Genomic DNA, 22,198 nt, shown 5'->3' with positions numbered 1-22,198 from the left:
GGATGAGGGTGTAACATTATGGAATTTTCTTGACACAGTAAACCTCCCACTTTTTGTATCACTTTGCACATATCTGTCACATTTTTCCAGAGGTCCCTTCACTTATGAGAATTGTGTCATGATTTACTTAAAAGCCAAGTGAACAAAAGAAATGGGTGCCCTTGATCTTCAGATTCGAAGAGCCTGCTCAAGTGATGCCTGTGGGACTCCGTACTGTGGTTGGCAGTGAAGGATGGAGGATCAAGTTAGGAGGCATGGGATGTTAAAGGAAGGAGTAAAGTGAGATAAAATGCTTTGCAGATAGACACAGATCTTTAAACTGGAGATTTATATATTACAGTTTTGAAAGCTTATGATATTTTGATGCCATGCGAAAACACAAGACCCTAATAAATAAATTAGGCACTTCGGATTTTAGCTGCTGGCTTCCTGTTCAAAGTTTGTCCATGGCAACTATTCAGTATGGAATTGTCAGTTGTGACACTATTGTGCATTGGTAGAGACTGGTGAGTGGTGGCATCAAAGTAAGGAGCATAACTGATCAGTTCCTGGATCCCTTACAGGGGATCAAAAGTAAGCTGTCTAATTAAAAGGATTTAGCTAACATCTATGGTGCACTTACTATTTATCCAGTCTTGCCACCAGCTAAGGACATTCCTGGGGAAGTTCACACTGAATCACAGTTCTGGGTCTTAAAGAGCTCGCTATCTAGCAGGAGATGTGGAATGAGCACCATTAAAGCTGAGTAGAAGTCAGGCTTATTCTTGTTAAGTAAAAACCTAAGTCTGTTCTCAGCTTTGCAGCTTGGGAAACTGATTTGAACAGCCCCGAGAGTGACTTAGTCACTCAGAAAAATAAAAGATCCAAGAATAACCACGGCAGCTTTCCATCTGCAATTCTGATGTTCTCTGCTTTGCTGCTGACTCATAGCTCTTCCAATTCCCCTACCCCTTCTTGGGTATCTGTGGTACCCAACACTCTAACATAACAACTTGAAGGGGGAAAGATGTGCTTGGGGTCCAGTTTCAGTCGTGGTCACTTGGCTTTGTTTTTTATCGACTAGGGTTAAGAAGAATACCATGGCAAGAAGCATGTGGTGGGGAAAGCTGCTCACCCCCTCCCACCTCCGCAGGCATTGAGCAGAGAGAGCAGGAGGAGAGAGTCAGGAACAAGATGCATCCTTGAAGTCATGCCACGGTGACCTACTTGCTTCAGCTAGGGTCTCTTTCTAGTGTCCATCACAATAAATAATGTTATTAATGGACCCAATCGCCTCTCAGTGATTAGCCTCTTGACAGCAAGACTTAAACACATAAACTTTTTTGGTAGGGGTCATTTCGTATCCAAGTCAAAACAGTGCTAATTGAATGGAGTAGAACAGAATTGTGACCACGGGTGATAAAGCCCATGGAATTTGGGGCTATGGAGTTATTATAACAGATTCAATAGTGTTAGAATTATTAGAATTGTTACCCTAATGAACATAGGTTAAAAAATTCTCACCAGGCATTGATGGTGCATGCCTTTAATCCTAGCATTTGAAAGGCAAAAGCAGGTGGATCTCTGTGAATCTGAGGCCAGCCTGGTCTCCAGAGCAAGTTCCAGGACAGCCAGGGATACACAGAGAAATTCTGTCTCAAAAAGCAAAAAAAAAAAGACATAAACAAGCAAACAAACAAAAGACCAAGAAAAGTCTCAATAAAATATAAACTGAATACAAGCATATATCAAAAAGATTATCCACCATGATCAATATGAGTCAGTAATATAATAAATCTTATAAACTGACTAAAATTAGAAGCAACATGATCATTTCATTATGCGGAAAAGGTCTTCGGCAAAAATTCAACATGCCTTCATGGTAAAAGTCCTAGAGAGGAAAGATCTGGGGTAGGGGGAGATACCACTACTTCATAAAGGCTGTATATGACAAACTCACAGCCAACAGTATCCAAAGTGGTAGAAAGTTTCAAGCATTCTCACTGAAATCAGGAACAAGATAACACAGTCCACTGTCTACACTCCTTTTCAAAATAGTGCTTCAGGTACTGATTAGAGCAGTAAGCGAAGAGGAAAAAGTAAAGAGATACAAAAGGAAAAGAAGTCAAATTATCCCTATGTTTTAATTAGGGTTTCTCTTGCTGTGATGAGATACAATGACCACAGCAACTCTTATAAAGGTAAAATATTTAATTGTGGTGCCTCACTTACATAGCAAAATGTAGATTAATAGAAACATGTTCATTTAAGTTTAAGAGATAGTTGAGGACAAGCTAAAGATAAGGTCAAGCTTTTGTAATTAATAAGAAGTCACCATGCCATTATTTGGGAGCTGGTGATCCAAAGAAAGTCCGACTACATATCCACCACATGACCTAGCTATACCATTCCCCAGCAGACGCCCAGAGGACATCCCTCTCCACAGATACTTGCTCGTCCATGTCCACTGATGCTTTAGTCACAATAGCTAGGAAATAGAAAAAAACTAAATGTTCTTCAACTGGTGAATAGATAGTGAAAATGTGGTACATATATAAAACAGAATTCTATTCAGCTGTAAAGAAAAAGGACCTGGGTGATCCTGTAAAGTGACCTTCGTTGGCTGGACCAAGGATGGACCCTGAACCCAGAACACTGCTGTAGAGAGGCCACTCAATGTGCTGTTCCAATTCTTTCTTGTTTGAGCAGGCTGCAAGTAAAAAAACCAAGCACACATTAAGAAGTAGAGACCAATCAAACCCAAAAGCCCCATATAATGTACACGCAGATGCCCCAAGCAATGAGCCCTGGAGTGTGAGTTGCAGCAATGCAGACAAAGGAACTCTGTCTAAGACACACTGCTTAGTGAGCTGCTTTGCCAATGTGCACAACGATTCTCACGTTCCAGCCTCAGCCTTACAAACGTAGCAGTTACACTTTTTTCAACAATTCCCATTACCTAAGACTTCTCTGAGGAGGTTACTTATATTCAAAGAGATATAAAACAAAGGCAGGGATTATTCATGTGGTCAATAAAAGTGTGTTAAACCCCTGATGTAGCTCTAGCAATAAATAAAACGAAGATTTCCTGTGCTTCTGAATTTTATATACAACCTGAGGAGATGTTCAATAAATAACTATATAAAAATGCATTCTGTTAGAGCTGAGAAGGGAGAGTGGAATATGTATAAGAATATGGAATGGAATATTTTCTTAAAGTGAAGATTTTAGCTGTGTGAGAATTTTAATATTAGAACTAAAGGATATATTAATAACGATAATCACTGTTTAAGGTATTTTTAATGCACCCTTAAAGACCTGAGGGAGGGTAGGGAAAGTCTAACACTCTCCAAAAGTATGGTTTCCAAATCTCTAAGGAAACACATATATCTTTCTCTGTAATTAATAGTAATTTGATGGGAATTTTTTGGAAAACAACGAGTAGAAATATTTTCGATCTGTTCAATCAGAGGAACCTAAGACAAAATGAGCAATCACTTTATTGACTGCAACCTATTTATTTTGTCCTGTGTTACTACTGAAACTTTGACTTTTTTTTGACTTGGTCCTCCTGAACTATCCCTCCAAACACAAAAACATTTAACCAGTGCCTTATTTTGTGCTACCCAGCTTCTCAAAATGTGTATGATTTTCAACTACCATCTTTTACATCTTGTGGGAAGCACACAGTTCTCCCTGGGAATATTTAGACTCTTGAGGTTTCTATGACTCTAGTTACTTCTGGCTCCAATTTTCGGCTTCTACTGAAGTTTTTCCTCCTGCATTTTGTGTCTTTGGACCATGCCTTTATTCTTTTACTGGTGTCTCATCGTTACCGCATTCCCAGCCTCTCTCTATACAAACATACACACCATCCCACTCACATAAAGCATCTTTTAAATAAACATTTACTAACAAAGATGACATGTAGCTAGATAATTTTTCAGTAGATAATCTAAGATTAGGAATTACCTTCTCTACATTTGAGCTAGTTCTCTAAGAACTATTGTCTAGTTAGAACCCACATTTTTAAAAATTGACCATATACCCCCTACTTCACCTCCCTACCTCATTATTTGTCCTTTGGTATTCACTACTCACTTTCTCCATTAATTTTGTTCAGTTCATTGAGGAAACACTTACCTATCTCTTTCTTTTACTTCTCCCAAAATTATGCCAGTACCTTATCTTCATTTCATAATAGTCTATCAAGCTATCCCCCCGCCCCAAGAAAACACAATTTCTTCCCTTGGTGGAAAAAAATTAATAGTAAATTTTACTTTCTATTTACCTATATCAAGAAGCTCTGCAAAAAACCTCTAAGATGGTTTTGAATGAAATTTTGTGGCCATCTCAGTATAAACCTCTTATTTTCCTGCTCAAGTGAAAAGCACTGTGGCCATCCCATCACCGTCACCACTGCCACCACGATGGTGTTTGAAAACCAGACAGTCATCTATTCACATATCATGTTCCCCTGGTTAACTGGAAAATGGAATGGCAATGCATTTTCTTTAAATTGCATTTGGCCTAGCTTAAAACACGGGCAAATTCAAAGGCAGGTCTGTGTGCTGAGAGGCATCTTCTGTGGGAAAGCAGTCAAGGACAACCACAATCACAGCTAGTCTCCATTCTCAGGAAGTACAGTGGCAGTGTGAAATTGGAAATAGGGTCTCTGCAACTGTTCTGTATTGTGTGTAAACACTTGGCATCATTAGCGGATAGAGCTGCGGTATGGAACAAGCTAGGAAAATGGCATTTCCATATGGATTTATATTTCACTGTCTCTGAGAATTAAGCTCTTCCCTGACATGGGCACAAGTATGTGCTCATGTGTTTATATGCATGAGCCAATGGTTACCCACACAAACTCAAGAATTAGAGCTGTCTGCAACTCATACTGCTGGAAAACTCTTAAAGGAACTAAATTTAAATGCCCACTCTATCTGGACTGTGAAGAAAAGCCTAGAACATCGAAGATCAAGAATCCTGTTCTATGAAAGTTTCCAAGGCATCATGTCAGACTTATCAACCCTAACTTAAGGATTTAGGATGATGAGAAAGGAGCTGATGAAGAAGGTAAGATGAAAAAAACACAAGTTAGTAAGAGGCATAATAAAAACTTGTATGAAGGTAAAGGATGCTATTATATATAAGAAAGTAGACCCACCCATTCCTTGTGACCTTGGTGGCTCTCTGAGGCACAGACTACAACTGCACAGAGCAGAGGAAGAGGTGATTCACCAGCCCCCCAACTAGAGAGCCCTGTCTCTAGGCCCTAGACCCCCTAGGGGGCACGCAAAACCCAAGGCCCCTCCCCAACCTGCCTCAGTTGCACTAGCCAGCCAGCAGGGAATTCTCCTGCAGGCAGGTGGCACCAATACCACCCCCCATCTGATCCTGTAATCTACAAGTAGTCCCACTCTACCCCCCAAATCCACTCATTCCTGGACACCTTGATGGCTTCCTGAGACACAGACAGCAACTACATAGAGCAAAGTTCAGCTTCCTAAGACACAGACAGCAACTGTAACTATTGGTCCAAGAAAAAAATTTCTGAGACAGACAGAGACTGCAAGGTTTGGACCAAGAGACATAGATACTTCCAGTCAGCACTAATTAGAGGAAGAGATGGGTAGGTGATAATGCAAGAATACATTCAACAACCTAAAAAGCAACATAGCACCAGAACCTAATAATCCTACAAGAAAAAGACCTGAACATCCTAACCCAGAAGAAAAAAAAGAAAACGACCTTAAATATAAATTTATGAAAATGATAGAGACCCTTAAATAGGAAATAAAAAATGTCCTTAAAAGAAAGAAGGAAAAAACAAACAAAAAATTTGAAGAAATCAATAAATATCTTAAAGAAACAAGAAAAAACAATCAAACATGTAAAACAGTTTAAACAATTTATGTCTTGAAAACTGAAATAGAGGCAATAAAGAAAACACAAACTGAGGGAATTCTGGAAATGAAAAATCTGGGTAAATGAACAGGAACTACAAATGCAAGTATAACCACCAGAATATGGGAGGTGGATGACAGAATCTTAGGCATTGAAGATACAGTAGAGAGAATAGATTCATCAGACAAAAATATGTTAAATGCAACAAATTCTTAACACACACATGATGTGGGAGAGTCTTCTGTTTGTGTTGATTTCATTCGTTAATAAAGAAACTGCCTTGGCCCATTTAATAGGCCAGCCCTTAGGTGGGTGGAGTAGACAGAACAGGAAGAAGGAAGTGAGGTAGATGGCTCAGACAGATGCCATGCTTCTCCTCTCTGAGCCAGACGTGATGAAGATCCAGCCCAAGATGGACGTACGCTAGAATCTTCCTGGTTAGGCACCACTTCGTGGTGCTACACAGATTATTAGATATAGGTTAATCAAGGTGTGAGTAAGAGGCTGAAACTAATGGGCTAGGCAGTGTTTAAATGAATATAGTTTGTGTGCTGTTATTTTGCATGTAAAGCTAGCCGTGCGGGAGCTGGGTGGCGGGATGCAGCCCGCTGCTAATCACTACATGAAAGCAACACATGAGCAGAAGAACCTCCTATACCACAAAATCATAGAAGAAAACTTTCCCCATTCTAAAAAAAAGATATGCCTACACAGGTATAAGAAGCTTACAAAACACCAAATAGACTGGGCCAAAAAAGAAATCCCTTTGCCAAATGATAACACTAAACATACAGAATGAAAGAATATTAAGAGCTGCAAAGGAAAAATGTCAAGTAACTTATAAAGGCAGACTTAGCAAAATTTCACCCAACTTCACAAATGAAAACCCTGAAAGTCCAAGATAGATGTGTTGCAGACACTAAGAGACCACAGATTCATGCCCAGACTACTATATCCAGCAAAGCATTTAATCATCATACACGGAGAATACAAGATATTCCATGACAAAACCAGATTTAAACAATGCCTATCCACAAATCCAGCCTTACAGAAAGTACTAGAAGGAAAATTCTAACCCAAGGAAGTTAGCTGTACCCACAAAAACATGGGCAACAGATAACCTCATACCAACAAACCCCAAAGAAGAGAAACACACAAACACTACCACTGAAAAATAACAGGAATTAACAATCACTGGAAATTAATATCAATGGACTCAATTCACCTATAAAAAGATATATGCTAATAGAATGGATACAAAAAACATGTTTCTGCTCCATGCAAGAAACACACCTCAACTTCAAAGATAGACATTACCTCAGAGTAAAGAGTTCAGAAAAGATATTCCAATCAAATGGACCTAAGAAACAAGGTGGTGTAGCTGTCCTAATATCTAATAAAAATAGACTTCAAACTAAAATCAATCAAAAGAGATGGAGAATGACACTTTATACTCATCACAGGAAAAATCAATCAAAATAAAGTCTCAGTTCTGAAATTTATACCCCAAATATGAGAGCACCCACAAATGTAAAAGAAACATTACTAAACTTTAAATTGCACATGAAACCCCACACACTAAGAGTAGGAGTTTTCAACACTCCCACTCTCACCAATGGACAAGTCTGACAGATGGAAACTTAACAGAGAAATAAGAACTAACAGATGTCATGACTCAAATGGACTTAACAGATATCTATAGAACATTTCACCTAAACATAGAAGAATATACTTTCTTCTCAGTACCTCATGGAACCTTCTCTAAAATTGATCACATACTCAGTAACAAAGCAAACCTCAACAGATTTTTAAAATGGAATAATCCCCTAGATTTTATTGGATCACTATGGCTTAAAGTTAGAACACAAAAACAAAACTAATTGCCAAAAAGCCTATAAACACATGGAAATGGAACAAAGCTCAGTTGAATCACCCCTGGGTCAAGGAAGAAATAAAGAAGTTAAAAACATCCTAGAATTCAATGAAAAAGAATGCACAACATACCCAAACCTATGGGATACTATGAAAGCAGTGCTAAGAGTAAAGTTCATAGTACTAAGTGCCTACATAAAGAAAATGGAAAAATCTCACACTAGCAACTTTATAATACACCTAAAAGCTTTAGAGCAAAAAGAAGCAGACTTACCCAGGAGAAATAGACAACAGAAAATAATCAAATTGAGTGCTGAAATAAATAAAATAGAAACAAAGAAAATAATAGAAAGAATCAATGAAACAAAGAACTGTTTCTTTGAGAAAATCAACAAGATAGACAAACCCTTATCCAAACTAACCAAAAAGCAGAGAGAACATCCAAATTAACCAAATCAGAAATGAAAAGTGGGACATAACAACAGACACTGAAGAAATTCAGAGAATCATTAGGTCATACTTCAGAAACCTATACTCCAAAAAACTGGAAAATCTAAAAGAAATGGAATATTTTCTGGATGGGTACTACATACCAAAATTAAATCAAGACAAGATCACCAATTTAAATAGTCCTGTAACCCCTAAGGAAATAGAAACAGTCATCAAAATTCTCCCAACCAAAAAAGGCCCAGGGCCAAATGGTTTCAGCACATAATTCTACCAGAACTTCAAAGAAGAGCTAACACCTATACTCCTCAAAGTGTTCCACACAATAGAAACAGAAAAAACATTGCCAAACTATTTTTACAAGGTTACAGTTACCCTGATACCCAAACCACACAGAAACTCAACTAAGAAAGAGAATTACAAACCAATCACGCACATGAATGTTGATGCAAAAATAGTCAATAAAATACAAGAACATATAAAAAAACATCATCCACCATGATCAAGTCAGTTTTATCCCAGAGATGTAGGGATGGTTCCACATATGAAAATCTGTCAATATAATCCAACATATAAATAAACTAAAAGAAAAAACCTTATGATCATTTCATTAGATGCTGAAAAAGCGTTCTACAAAATCTAACATCCCTTAATGATAAATATCTTGGAAAGAGCAGGGATACAAGGAACGTATCTAAACATAATAAAAGGAATATACAGTAAGCTAAGAGCCAACATCAAATAAATGGAGAGAAAAACCCAGAACAAGAAAAGACTGTCCTCTTTCTCCATATTTATTCAGTATACTACTCAAAGGTCTAGCTAGAACAATAAGACAACAAAAGGGGATCAAAAGAACAAATTGGAAAGAAAGAAGTCAAATTTTTGCTATTTAAAGATGATATGACAGTATGTAAGTGACTCCAAAAATTCTACAAGGGAGCTCCTACAGTTGATAAATACCTTCAGTAATGTGGCAGGATACAAGGTCAACTCAAAGAAATCAGTAGCCCTCTTATATTCAAATGATAAAAGGACTGAGAAAGAAATCATAGAAACATCACTCTTCAAAGACACAAATAACATAAAATACCTTGAGGTAACACTAACCAAAAAAGTGAAAGACTTGTACAGAAAGAACTTTCAGTCTTTGAAGAATGAAACTGAAGATCTCAGAAAATGGAAAGATCTCCCATACTCTTGGATAGGTAGGGCCAACATAATAAAAATGGCAATCTTACCAAAAGCAGTCTGCAGGTTCAATGCAATCCCCATCAAAATCCTAACACAATTCATCATGGACGTTGAAAGAAAAATACTTAACTTCATATAGAAAAACAAAAAACCCAGAATAGCCAAAACAATCCTGTACAAGAAAGGAACTTCTGGAGGCATCACCATCGCTGACTTCAAGCTCTACTATAGAGCTATAGTAATGAAAACAACTTGGTATTGGCATAAAAACAGACAGGTTGACCAATGGAATTGAATCAAAGACCCTGATATTAATCCATACAAACACCTGATTTTTGACAAGTGGTATTGGCATAACTGATGTCAACATGCAGAAGAATGCAAATAGATTGATATCTATCCTCATGCACAAAACACCAGTCCAAATGGACCAAAGACCTCAATATAAAACCAGCCACACTAAACCTCATAGAAGAGAACGTGGGAAGTACACTTGAACACATAGACACAGGAGTCCACTTCCTAAACATAACCCCAGTAGCACAGACACTGAGAACAACAATAAGTACATGGGACCTCCTGAAACAGAAGCTTCTGTAAAGCAAAGGATACAGTGCTCTGAACTGCTGAACCATCTCTCCAATTCCAATACTTCTTTCTCTAATATATATCTATAGACTCATCCAATTTAAGGAGTGGGAATAAGAACATGAACACTGATCTGAGTGAGATGCTGAGACTCAACCTCTTTCTGGCAGAAGACTCCAATGTCATTTAGCACATCATATGCCTCAGCAATGACAATGGGTGCTACAGGACCCTGCATTATAATTAGTGGCAGTGAAGAAAGAAAAGTCTTGTTTTATGTGTATAGGTGATTCGCTTACATATATGTCTGTTTATCAGGTGTGTGGCTGGTGATTAAAGAGGCCAGAAGGGTCTCGTGGGACTGAAGTTATAGACAGTTGTGAGCTGCCATGTGGGAACTGAGAATCAAACCCAGGTCCTCTGAAAGAGAAAACAATGTTCTGAACTGCTGAGCCTTCTTTCTAGCCCCATGACTTCTTTCTTTAATATATATCTTTAAGTTCACCCAATTTAAGGAGTCGGAATAAGAATACTTTGGGAGCTGTAATTTTGGAGTTGAATTCTTAAGGACATCTTGAGAGTCCATGCTGGCTATAACTTTTAATATTAATTTCATACAACATTCAAGTGTTTTCCAACTAAAAAAAACCTAACATTTCCAAGGGACATTGTCTTAGAAAGCTATGAATCTGGTGAGACGAACGATGATAGCTTTCCAGTCTGGGGATGAACTTAAGGAAGTGCTTCTACCCGATGTCCTCTGCTGCTCTTTTTTTGATGATGTGAAAATAGACAGGAGTGGGCATCCACTCAAACACTCTTTGAGACTTTTTAAGAGATAACGTAGCTGACAATTTGGTTCTCAATGGTGAGCTCATGCCTTCAGTAATAAGAGCTTATTTCAGTATTCTCCATAAAGCCTTTACAGCAAGTGATGTATCTACTGTAGTACAGATGCCCAGGATGCACCTGGGAAAATGTCCGTGGTACAGTAGCATTCATTAAACAGACCAAGAGCAGAGGTATCCAGGGTTCCACCGAAATGGTTAACTTTTTGTGTCAAGGTCATGGTGTCCAGGTATTTGACTCACCCATATTCTAGATGTCCCTAGGAAGCTATTGTTTAGATGAGATTAACATTTCAGTCTGAGTAAAGATGATCACCCCTCATAATGACAATGCATCTTCTGCCAAAAGCTGAAGCCCTTAATAAAAAAAAAAAAAAAAAAAGACTAATGTCTCTGGAGGAAGAGGAGTTTGCCAGCAGACTGAAGTCATACTCCAGTTCAGTGGTTCTCAACTACTGCGGCAACCTTTTAATACCATTCTTCACGTTCTCCTGACCCCAAGCATAAAATTATTTTCCTTGTTACTTCATAACTGTACTTTTGCTACTGTTATGAACTGATATGAAAAATATGAAAAAATATCTATATTTTCCAATGGTGTTGGGTGACCCCTGTGAAAGAGTCATTTGACCCCCAAAGGGGTCAGAACTCATAGGTTCAGAACCTCTGCTCTGGCTGCAACACTGCTTCTTCAGGGAGCCAACATAAAGGTGCACCTTAGACACGACAGCTGCTAGCGCATCATCTGCCTCCGGCAACCATCTAAGTCTCTCCTCTCTTTTCCTCCCTTCCCATCCCCTCTCTCCCTCCCTCTTCCTCTCTTTCCTTCTTCCTCCCTTCACCCCCACCCCAGAATATCTTTCTTGGTTCAGTTTTTTTAAGACAATGCTGACTAATACTGTTAAGATCTTAAGAATGGGGCTGGAGAGAGGGCTTAGTAGTTAAGACCACCTACTACTCTTGCAGAGGACCCAATTTCAGTTTCCAGAACCCACATCAGGCAGTTCATAATTTCCTCAACTCCAGATCCAGGAGATCCAACACCACTGCCTACTGTGAGTATCCACACTCATATTGACAAACCCATATGCACACATGAATGCAATTTTAAAGAGTAAAAGTAAATCTTTAAAAAGATATCTATATTATGGTTATTCCAGAGAAACAATTCTAGACGTTTTATAAATCAAAAGAATGTGCCGGCGTATAACTGCTATGATTTTTCAAAATGCCTGCCTGAAAGAATACCCATGGAATAAGAGAAATCTCCATGCCAGCCATGAGTCACACCATCACAGAGATTCCCCTGATCAAAACCAAATGTCATATTGCTGCTCCAGAAATGTCACATAATTAGATGGGGGCTGGATAAGAGTCATCCACCTGCCACAGCATGAGGGAGGGGATGTGATAGAGAATGAATGGGAAGACAAAGCTGGTGACACACAGTGACACAGTGTACCCAGTGCAGGGCTTGGCCCTGGGGGCACAGCATGCCCCACAGCATTCATCCAGCACAATGGCAAGAAACGCTGTGAGCAACTCATCCCATCAAAGCCGCTTTCCTGCCCAGAAATCACAGAAACACCATGGCATTCTTAAGAGTCAAAGAAAGCCCTCATCCCTTCCCACTCTTTCCCCACATGGGGACCCCCATGGCTCAGCTTAAAGACTAGACACATGAAGAAGGGCTAGCCACCTATTGATCATTGAGCTTTCTGCTTACTTAGTCAGACTAAAGTATTTTACTGATCCAGATGAAATTGGAATTTGCTTTTTATAATAGTCTGTATGAAAAGATTATAATTTATCACATATTTTATCCAAAGCAATAATCTCTAAATCTTTTGATGAATGCATCCTTATAATTGTTGTTTAAATAATGCATCACAATGCACAAAATAACTGGGGTAAAATAGAATTTAACAAATATATCTTTCAAGAATTAACATGTGTGGGGCTACAGATAAAACTTTGTGATAAAGTGCTTGCTTAGCATGTGCATGGACTGGGTATAATTTCATATATATAATATATTAGACATTAATATGAAATATGTATACACACACACACACACACATATATATATATATTTAAGACAATTGGTGACAATGGATACTTGGAGGGGAAGATCTGTTTCAAGAGCACCACCCCTAAGAGGTCCCCTGCTTCACTGGGTAGCCCTACCCCCATGCACACCCTCATAGCCCTAAGTGGACTTGGTGGTTCAGAAAGAACACATCAGGTTGGGAGGGAATAGTAGTGGGCAAGAAAGTGGAAGAAATGGAGGAATAGGAATATGTGGTGAATTTGATTAAAACACATTATATGAATGTATAAAATTCTCAAACAATAAGAGGAAACAAAACCAAAAAAAGCCCAGCAAATAAGTACATAGCCCAACCATGACTCTTTATTCATAAATTATATCCTTACAGCATTGGCTGCTTTTGTCACAAGTGCTATAAAGCTCATATAAGAATAACAAAGGATCAAAGTGTGTGCCATTTTTAGGGTCTTACCATCTACTTCTAGAGGACAACAAAGTTCTAGAAACTTCCAGGAGCCTCCAAGCCAGCAATCTATAAGGAGGCGTCCTCAATCTGCAGTGGGATTTTTTTGTTTAAAATTCTATGTCTTCTAGAAGCAGCAGGTATCTCCAATATAACTTCTCTTCTTAAAATCATTATAATTTACATTCAGCTCATGAAGTAGTATGTTTCTCTATGGCTTTTCCATCCGTACAATGTGCATGCTTACCCTCTCCTAACCATTACCTGACCTAGGTTGAAGGGGGGTGAATACTATTTTTTTTTACTATGTGAACATGTAGTCAAATAGCCTTCTAAGCATTTATGCTAAGACCGAGAGGCTAATGCTGTTCTCGGTTTTGGACAGAGAGACTCATTTTCAAAGTGGATGACAGTGGATACAGACTCAACATTAGTCAAAGCACTGAGAATAAGCAATCTTGAGGCCTCAGTTCTACACTGAGCATCAATAACACTCTGCCCAAGGCACAGAGAACATTCTAGGAGAGGAAACAGAAAGACTGAGAGCCAAAGAGGGGGAAGAAGTGCTGTGAGCTGTCTTTGGGTGACACAGTTGTTTTACGTTGATGAACTATGCAATAGCTACAGACATATTACCTGCAAGCCTGTATGCAAAAAAAAAAAAAAAAAGACACGAAGGTAGAAGGGGAAGTGGTTGAGAAACCTGTGGGGATCAGTAAATATGGGAGAGGGATGTGAGCGGGCAACAGGAGCTGAGTGTGATCAAGGTGCCTGTAGATATACCAGCAATTTAAAAAAAAATCTAAACTCTAAGCAAAATAATTTAGAGGATCTAACTCTTTCTGTCCTTATTCTAATCAGTGGTCCCACATGGGTCCCACTCGAGCACAATGCACCAGAAAGAACTCTTCAGTGGCTGGCTGTCTATCTGCCTAATATTAATCTACTGGAAATACAAAAGCAATAACCTCACTTCAGCTTGTTAAGTACAAATCAGTCCAATGAGGCCAAACCTATCAACACAAAAAGGATATCAGAGAAAATTCATTTTAATAGGGACATCATAAAACCCTCTGGCTCTTCTCCCTTGCGGTTCTGGGGAAAGCGGTCTTTCCAAAACCCTAAGGAAGCCACTTGAGCATTCTCTCAGAGCCTAGCCTTATACCTCTCCACTCAGTACACTCATCTTAGATGTTCTTTTAATTTTTAATAGCACATTAAGTCTACTCCCGCGATTTAAATTTGTTTCTACTCTCTCTCCTGTAATACAGATTTAAACTTCCAAGGGCAGGCAGGGTCTCCTATGCTCTCATTCCTCTCTACACTGCGGGTGATCCTTAGAGTCATGTTTACCTACTTCTTCAGAAGGTAATAATTCAACACCTCGCTATGCTCCGAGAAAGCAAGATAAGTTTAGTGGTGTCAAACAAATTGTGGTGGCCTTTATTCATAATGCATCAGCTTGAAATGCCAGCTTGCTGCAAATATAAGCCAAGGGCCTGGGAAACAAGAAAATGAATAGGGGTTCGTGGCACAATGTCCCACGGAGTTTACTCACCGTTTCTCTGAACTTCTGTGAGGACAAGGACAGCCCACTCCAAATGCAAGCAGGCTGGTGGTGGGAGGAAGGCCACGTGTGCCTTCAGCGCTTGTCAGCTGTGACAGACACACTCACTGGGTCACATTGCACAAATGGGAGGTTTGGAGTCTCTGAATACTCCTTAGGGAACTGTGAAAATCTGCAGAGGACATCAGTCCACAGATTAACATTAAAGTTTCTCAGAACTAAGCAATCCGGACTAGAATGGGATCACAGCATTGCCAGCCACATTCAACAAAATGGGAAGCTATTGCCGTAAAAGACGCAGCTTGCGGGAGACAGCATTGCCCGGCAGGACCACGACACCGTTTCGCTTCAGCAGCAGCACACACAGCAGTTTGGAGCCAGAATGTTTATCCCAAACCCCTTCCAATTATAGTTGAGAAAGGTGAAGGACAAAATGACAGTCTGGAATTTCATCACCAGCTGGTTAAAGAGTCAGGATTAGATTCAGAGCAGTAAAGAAAAGCCAGTATCAAGAATGAGTTTGTTCTACAGTCCTTCCTTATGTCTGTGAAGCAGTGTGGTTTGAAGTAACTGGGGAGGCAGATGGATGAGAGTAGTTGATCTTTCTGAGTCATTTCAAGAGCTAAATTTTATTTTTTGATTGCAAAATATTACACTCCAATGACCTGAAACAACCATAGATTTACATTTTTAATTGGCCTATTTATTGCTCTAAACAGCTACCCATGTGTCATTTCAAATATTTTTTCATTAGCCCAATAGAAACAGATTTATATGATGCCTTTATGGACAAATAAAGAAGTATGTTTTTGTTCCAAAATGGGCATGTATTAGTCATACTGCTCCATCATTGGCTTTCCTCACTAACGTATTTTCCTATAACTGTTTGCATAGACATGTTTATTTCTTACTGTTTTTATTGCCGGGGTTTTTGTTTTGTTTTTATTAGTTCTTCAAGACTTTCATACAGCCTGTTTTGATTCTATTCACCCTCCCTCCTCAGCTTTTCTCAGGTCATTTGTGCTACCCGAATATTCTTGAATATGTGGCCTTCCACTAGAGTGTGCTCTTCTACTCAGGAGCTATACTTTTTGAGAAAGCTGATCGTTCCTCTTCCAATGGCTGAGTATTGCTGACAGTTTCTTGGTTAGGAGTGGAGCTTCATGGCCAATACCTTCCTCCCTGCTGAGGTTTGGTACAGTTGAGGCTCACAGAAGTCTTGTGCATAGAGTCACAAGAGCTGTGAGTTCTTATTGCAAATGCCTTGCAGTTTCCAGAAGACACCATTCCCTTGTAGTCATCAACTGCCCCTTCTCCATGATGTTTTCTGAACTACTGTCATACTCCAAGGTGCATGTGTGCATGCATGTATTTATCGATAGATATTATGCTATTTATTCTGTTGAGGGGAAGGTAGACTAGTTTGAACTACTCATCCCTACAAAGAATGCTGTCCTAAACCTATGACCCTTGATTGGTATGATATCCTTTAGGTCAGATTCATAAAGTGCGTTTGCTGAGCCATAGAGTGTTACTAAGCCTTCTAATAGAAGTCTGTGAGATATTTTTCCCATACATAAAATGAAGTTTTTCAGAAACTACTTTTGGTAGGTGACAAACTGCACCCTTGGTGCAGTATTTCCTTTTCTTTAGAGCCTATGTTTAAGAAGCCATACTTACAGGGCGATTTTTTCCCATATATCTTGAAAACCAATATAATGAATGTCAAAGAGCACATGTTATTGAATATTTATGGTCTTCAGCACAAGTGTGTGGAAATGACTTTAATTTTTAACCCCTGACCTTACTATGACCCTTAAAATGAAATATTGTACAATGATATAAAAGTCTTATGTCACAGTCTATAAAGCAAAACAAAAGGTACCAACGGTGGCATATTTGGTGACACTAGTTATCCCTGTGTTTAATCTCCTTTCTTCCTCCTGTCCTCATGTTCCTCCTCCTCCTCTTCTTCCTCCCTTGATGTTTCCTGGGCATCATGTACCAAGTGTAGCATATACCCCTAGACACTGCAGTTATAGGTCTAATCCCATCTCTAGTCAACCACTCTGCAGAAACTTTAATCTTATCCAATCAGCACCTTGTAGAATTTAAAGAAAAGGGGATTTTTAAGGTGATAAAAAAACTAATATTTATCAGAATGTTCACATTTATAGACACACTGTATGTGGTTACTGTTCCTGCCCACAGTAGGGACTACCCAAAATGAAAATTACTCAGGAAGCTTATACAGCCAGCAAGTGAAGAAAAAGTACTCCAAAGCCAGATCTTCTATCTCCAAAATCCATGTGTGCACTGTTTCCCAAACTGCCTTTCATGCAACCCTCCTTCCGTTCTTTCAGCAGAATTAGAAATGGGGCAGTGTCTACCACTGGTCTTAATTGCATACAGAGGTGTAGAGAAAGAAGACACCAAACTTCCCTCTAATTGACATTGCCCCAATGATGCAGAACCTGGCACAGTGATTTCACTGAGTGTGTAGAAACAGAACACTCAATTTCAGTGAGAATAAGAGAAGTCCTACAGGCTCAATCCTTTTGAACAGCCTTGTAGTACCCATTGTGACCAAAAAAAAAAAAAAAAAAAAAAAAAAAAAAACACACACTTTGGAACTCAGCAGTTATAAGGGAAATAGCCACTGTTTTCTAGAACTTTCTGAATGGAACTTCTAACTGAAATTCCATGTCTTGTGAGAATTCTTTTACAGATAACAACTAAATAAAAGTAACCACAACTAAGATTTCCTGGTTTGATTTTTTTTTTGAAGAATCAATTACTTTATTAGTTAAAATTAAAATGAAACAACAACAAACCACAGTATGTCTCTTTTTCTCAGTTAGGGTTTCTATTGTTGTGGTTTTTATTAAAAAAAAATACCAAAAATGACTTTCGGGGGGAATAATTATTTCACCCAACAGCATAAAGTACATCCTTCAGGGAAGTTTTTTTTCCTCTCTCTTTTTTTTTTTATGAAAAATTTCCATCTCCTCCCTTCCTCCTTCCCCTTCCCTCCCCTCCCCTCCACCCATACCCCCACTCCCTCCCTCTCCAGGCCAAGGAGCCATCAGGGTTCCCTATACTATGTTAAGTCCAAGGTCCTCCCAGCTCCCCCCAGGTCCAGGAAGGTGAGCAACCAAACTGACAAGGCTCACACAGAGCGCGATGGGCTTGGACTCCTGGTTTGATTTTTTATCTTCAGTTTCCTACTTTATTTGAATCAAGCAATTTCCTCATTAGACAGATATCCTGTACAGCTTCTCTCATTAATCGAAATTTATGGACTCTCAGAAGGCTTCCACTTTTTTAACTGTTCATCACTATGTAGAAAACTGAGTTTAAATGGAATTTACTATACACAAATCCAGGAACTCAATACCTGCCCTCTTTCCTCCAGTTTAAGGCAACAACACTTTAAGAAGCACTGCTTCATTTCCTAGTCAGTTGGCGATACTAACTAAAACAGTGTTAATATTAGAAGAATACTAGAAATAATATCCAAGGAGGCACATTTTAATTTTCTTTAAAAATTATCCTATACATATGTTCTCTACAAGCCTTCTAGGTAACAAAGCCAGTTCTAAATTTTTTTACTCAACAAAACTAGTTAGTAGAGTCTCCACAAAAAAAAAAAAAAAAAAAAAAAAAAAAAAAAAAAAAGGCCTGTGTGGGATTAGGTAAGTCACACCAGCAGCTGATAACTCTTTTGATTTGAATTTTAAAAGAATGACTCAAAGAACTATGATATCAGGGACTGTGTTTCTCATTGTACTTCTTCCCCTATGGAATAAGCAGAATGATATCCACGAATGACTGATTGGGACCAAGTTTCTATACATACAGAAAGCAGCAATATCCATATTTTATGGTAGGTAGAGAAATGGTCAGTCTCTAGCCTTGCAAAGCTTTTTAGAACTGTGATGGAGGAGGGTCTTCTACCAATCTGTTGATTTCATTGGTTAATTAATAAAGAAAACTGCTTGGCCGGATTGGTTAGAACATAGGTGGGTGGAGTAGACAGAACAGAATGCTGGGAATAAGGGAAGTGAGTCAGATGCAATGAAGCTCCAACCCAAGATGGATGTAGGCTAGAATCTTCTGGGTAAGCCACCCCTCGTGGTGCTACACACATTACTAAATACGGATTAATCAAAATGTGAGAGTTAGCCAGTAAGAGGCTGAAGCTAATGGGCCAAACAGTGTTTAAAAGAATACAATTTGTGTGTTGTTATTTTGGGGCATAAGCTAGCCAGGCAGCCAGGAGCCAGGCGGGATGAAAAGCAGGCCTGCCCGCTGCTCCTCACTACAGAACTGGTTGCATTTTAATGAATTTAAGGTAACAGAAGATTTGAAGGGGTGCATGGCTTCTAAAGGTATTCCAGACATTCTTCCTGAGTAGCGTTGAGCTAGCTGATCCTGCCTGACTGCAGACCCAGCACAACAGAAGGCAGAAGGTGAGTAGGGATGGTTTCCTCCCATTCATCCCACACTCCTAATTTCCAGCCAGCTCCAGCTGTCAGAGGTGCTTAGAGTTCACAGAGTCGTTTTTAGTTCCTCATTCAAATATTCATAAGAAGCAAGGACGGCAGTTTGCTCTCTGGTAACGACTTCATTTTCAGCTCCCACTCCGCTTGTCCTTGAGGACCGCCTCTGTCCACCCAGATTGAATTTTCCCCAGCCACACAGCCTTTCAAGGATAATGGAGTTTCCCTAGGAGGAGGCACAAGAAACGTGTTCCATCTTTTATCTTTGCCTGGCTGGATGATGGAAATAATTGCTAAAGACAGTTATGGATTATCAAAGGGGCAAGCAAAATCATCAGACCTATATCAAGCACCGCTTTGTGCTCCCTGGCAAGGCAGAGCCTTTAATTATTTACCTTATGAGACTGTGTACACCCCAGGAAACCCTAAAATAGCAACATATTAGTACAAATATTTACTCGGCAACATTGTCCCTGAAAATAATAATGAAAACAGAAGGAAACTCTTGATGTGCCTTTGCAAGAGTTCCAGGGGCTGCACCATCCCACTGCATGGGAGACCAGGTCATTCGTTAGGCTCTCTCCATTGTTTGATTAAAGTTGTGGGCAAGCAAATACTTTAGATAGAATTATTTGCTACTTAGTTAAAGGTTAATATTGATCACAAGAATTGCCCACAATAGCACTGCAAATAAGAAACAGTCTAATATATGAAGTATATATGAATTAAATAATGACATCTACACACAGCATCACCTGAGATGTACAAAAAGAATCTAGAGAGAAATTTATCTAAAATAACCTGAGCTTTGATGTTAAAACTCAGAATTATCCGGAACATAATATATATGATATTTAAACGATGGGGTTACTTTTTGCTCATATAATATTTGTATTTAGCAACGCCATGTCTTTTGCTTCACTGAATTTGCAAGTCCTTTCTGTTAGCATTCCTGAGACATTTGTGGGTTTCTGAAAAGGCCAAGCAGATATATTCTGCAATCCTCCTTTATACTGGGAGGAAAATACAGCCCTGTCTGAGGCCCAGCAAAAGGAATTTCAATCTTGCTGCCGGTGCCAGATAAAAACCTGGAAAAGACCATTAATCTCGTTTGTTTTCATGATGGCAGCGCTTGTTATCACAACTTCAGTTAAGGAAGTGCCAACATTTATACCAGCAATTATATATCAGAAAAATTAGTTCTGGAAAAATGGAGCTTCCAGTACTATAAACTCTACATTATTGCGGGGTCTTTCTGCATTGAAATGGAGAAAGGTGCGTGCGATAAATACTTGACAGAATAAACAGTTTTTTGAACAACACCTGGCAGGAATTACAATGCCATGTTAATTCTTACAGGAAGCACCAACATTTTTATGGATCAAATGGGCTGTTTTATCCAATGGATTTCCCCTAGTTCTCAACACAGATCTTTCATCTTTGTAAGAAGAAAGTCTAAAAATATAAAAATTTACACCCATGCCTGTTATCCTTTAAGGATTCCATGAGCAAATACCCTCACCATCTTGTGGAACTCGAGTGCTGATGGATCATAAGGGAGATACGCATATTGGCAGTAGGCTGTACATTAACAGAGGTGGTGGAAATGAGGGCTCCGTTAAATCAGAGCATCTCACACGGGCAGGGAACCTGATGACTGACCAAGTATGTAACCCAACCGGCAAATACCAGTTTTCCAAGGAACTTAAAAAAGAGATTCAAACCAATCATTTTTATAAGGGTCTTCGTCACTAAAAGTCAATATTAATTTCAAGCAGTAGAATGAAGATTAATTAAAATTTGTAACATTTTACTGTTTCAATAATATATGTACTGTGGCTACTCCAAAGTCATTCTACCAGAGATAATTCTTTCTCCTATACTAGCTATAAGATGTCCTCAAAGGGACTCCAGAAAGTTCAACAATCTAAAGGTATAAAATTACTCTCAGAGATAAGGTCTCAATACCAAACTTGTTCAGTGAATGCAAGATAGTGACACAGTTAATTACTGTGGTCACTTATTGAGACTTTGTGCCAAGGACTTTATAAATGTCATCCTACTTAATGATCACACGGACTCAGTAATGGAAAACTATCTCCATTTTTTGAAATGAGAAGACTGAAGTTCAGAGATAGTGTGTGAAGTGGTCAAGGCCCTTATCTTCTCAAGAGGTTAAAATAAAAATGCAACCCTAGGCTACTTAAGCACCTCTTACTTTATCCCTTCATTATCAATACTCCTTCACCATTGGAAGTGATTGAATTAATAGCTAATGGGAAATGTCCAGACCTCTGATACTTGTGGAGACAATGACATAAAGAATACAATACCCATCAAGGAGAGCTTCTATGGAAGGGGGACCCAACTGATGTTACAGAAACTTTTCAGGTTTATTTCTTTATAGGTATGAATGTTAGGCTTACAGGTTTATATACCTACCAAATGTGTGCTAGTGCCTGTCGAGACCAGAATAGGGGACTGAGTCCTCTGGAGCTGGAGTTGTAGATGGTTATGAGCTATCATGTGCTGGAAACCAAACCTGAATCTTCTCCAAGAGAAGCCAGTGCTCTTAACAGTTGAGCCATCTCTCCAGCCCCTATTCTCAACCAAGTGACTAAGCAGACAAGCTGGGTATGGCCCTATCTGCTGCAGCCAGTGAGAACATGTAAGAATGGGAATGAGCAACCTAGTGGGAAGAAAACATAAGCATAAAAGCCCCATAGGAACAGGTAACAGAAAGCACCTGTATTTGAAGGGGATGGAAGATCTTGTAAG

The sequence above is a fragment of the Arvicola amphibius genome, chromosome 8 (assembly GCF_903992535.2).
Source record: "Arvicola amphibius chromosome 8, mArvAmp1.2, whole genome shotgun sequence".
NCBI lineage: Eukaryota > Metazoa > Chordata > Mammalia > Rodentia > Cricetidae > Arvicola > Arvicola amphibius.
The sequence above is the reverse complement of the archived record's forward strand: the minus strand, read 5'-3'. Positions refer to the sequence as shown.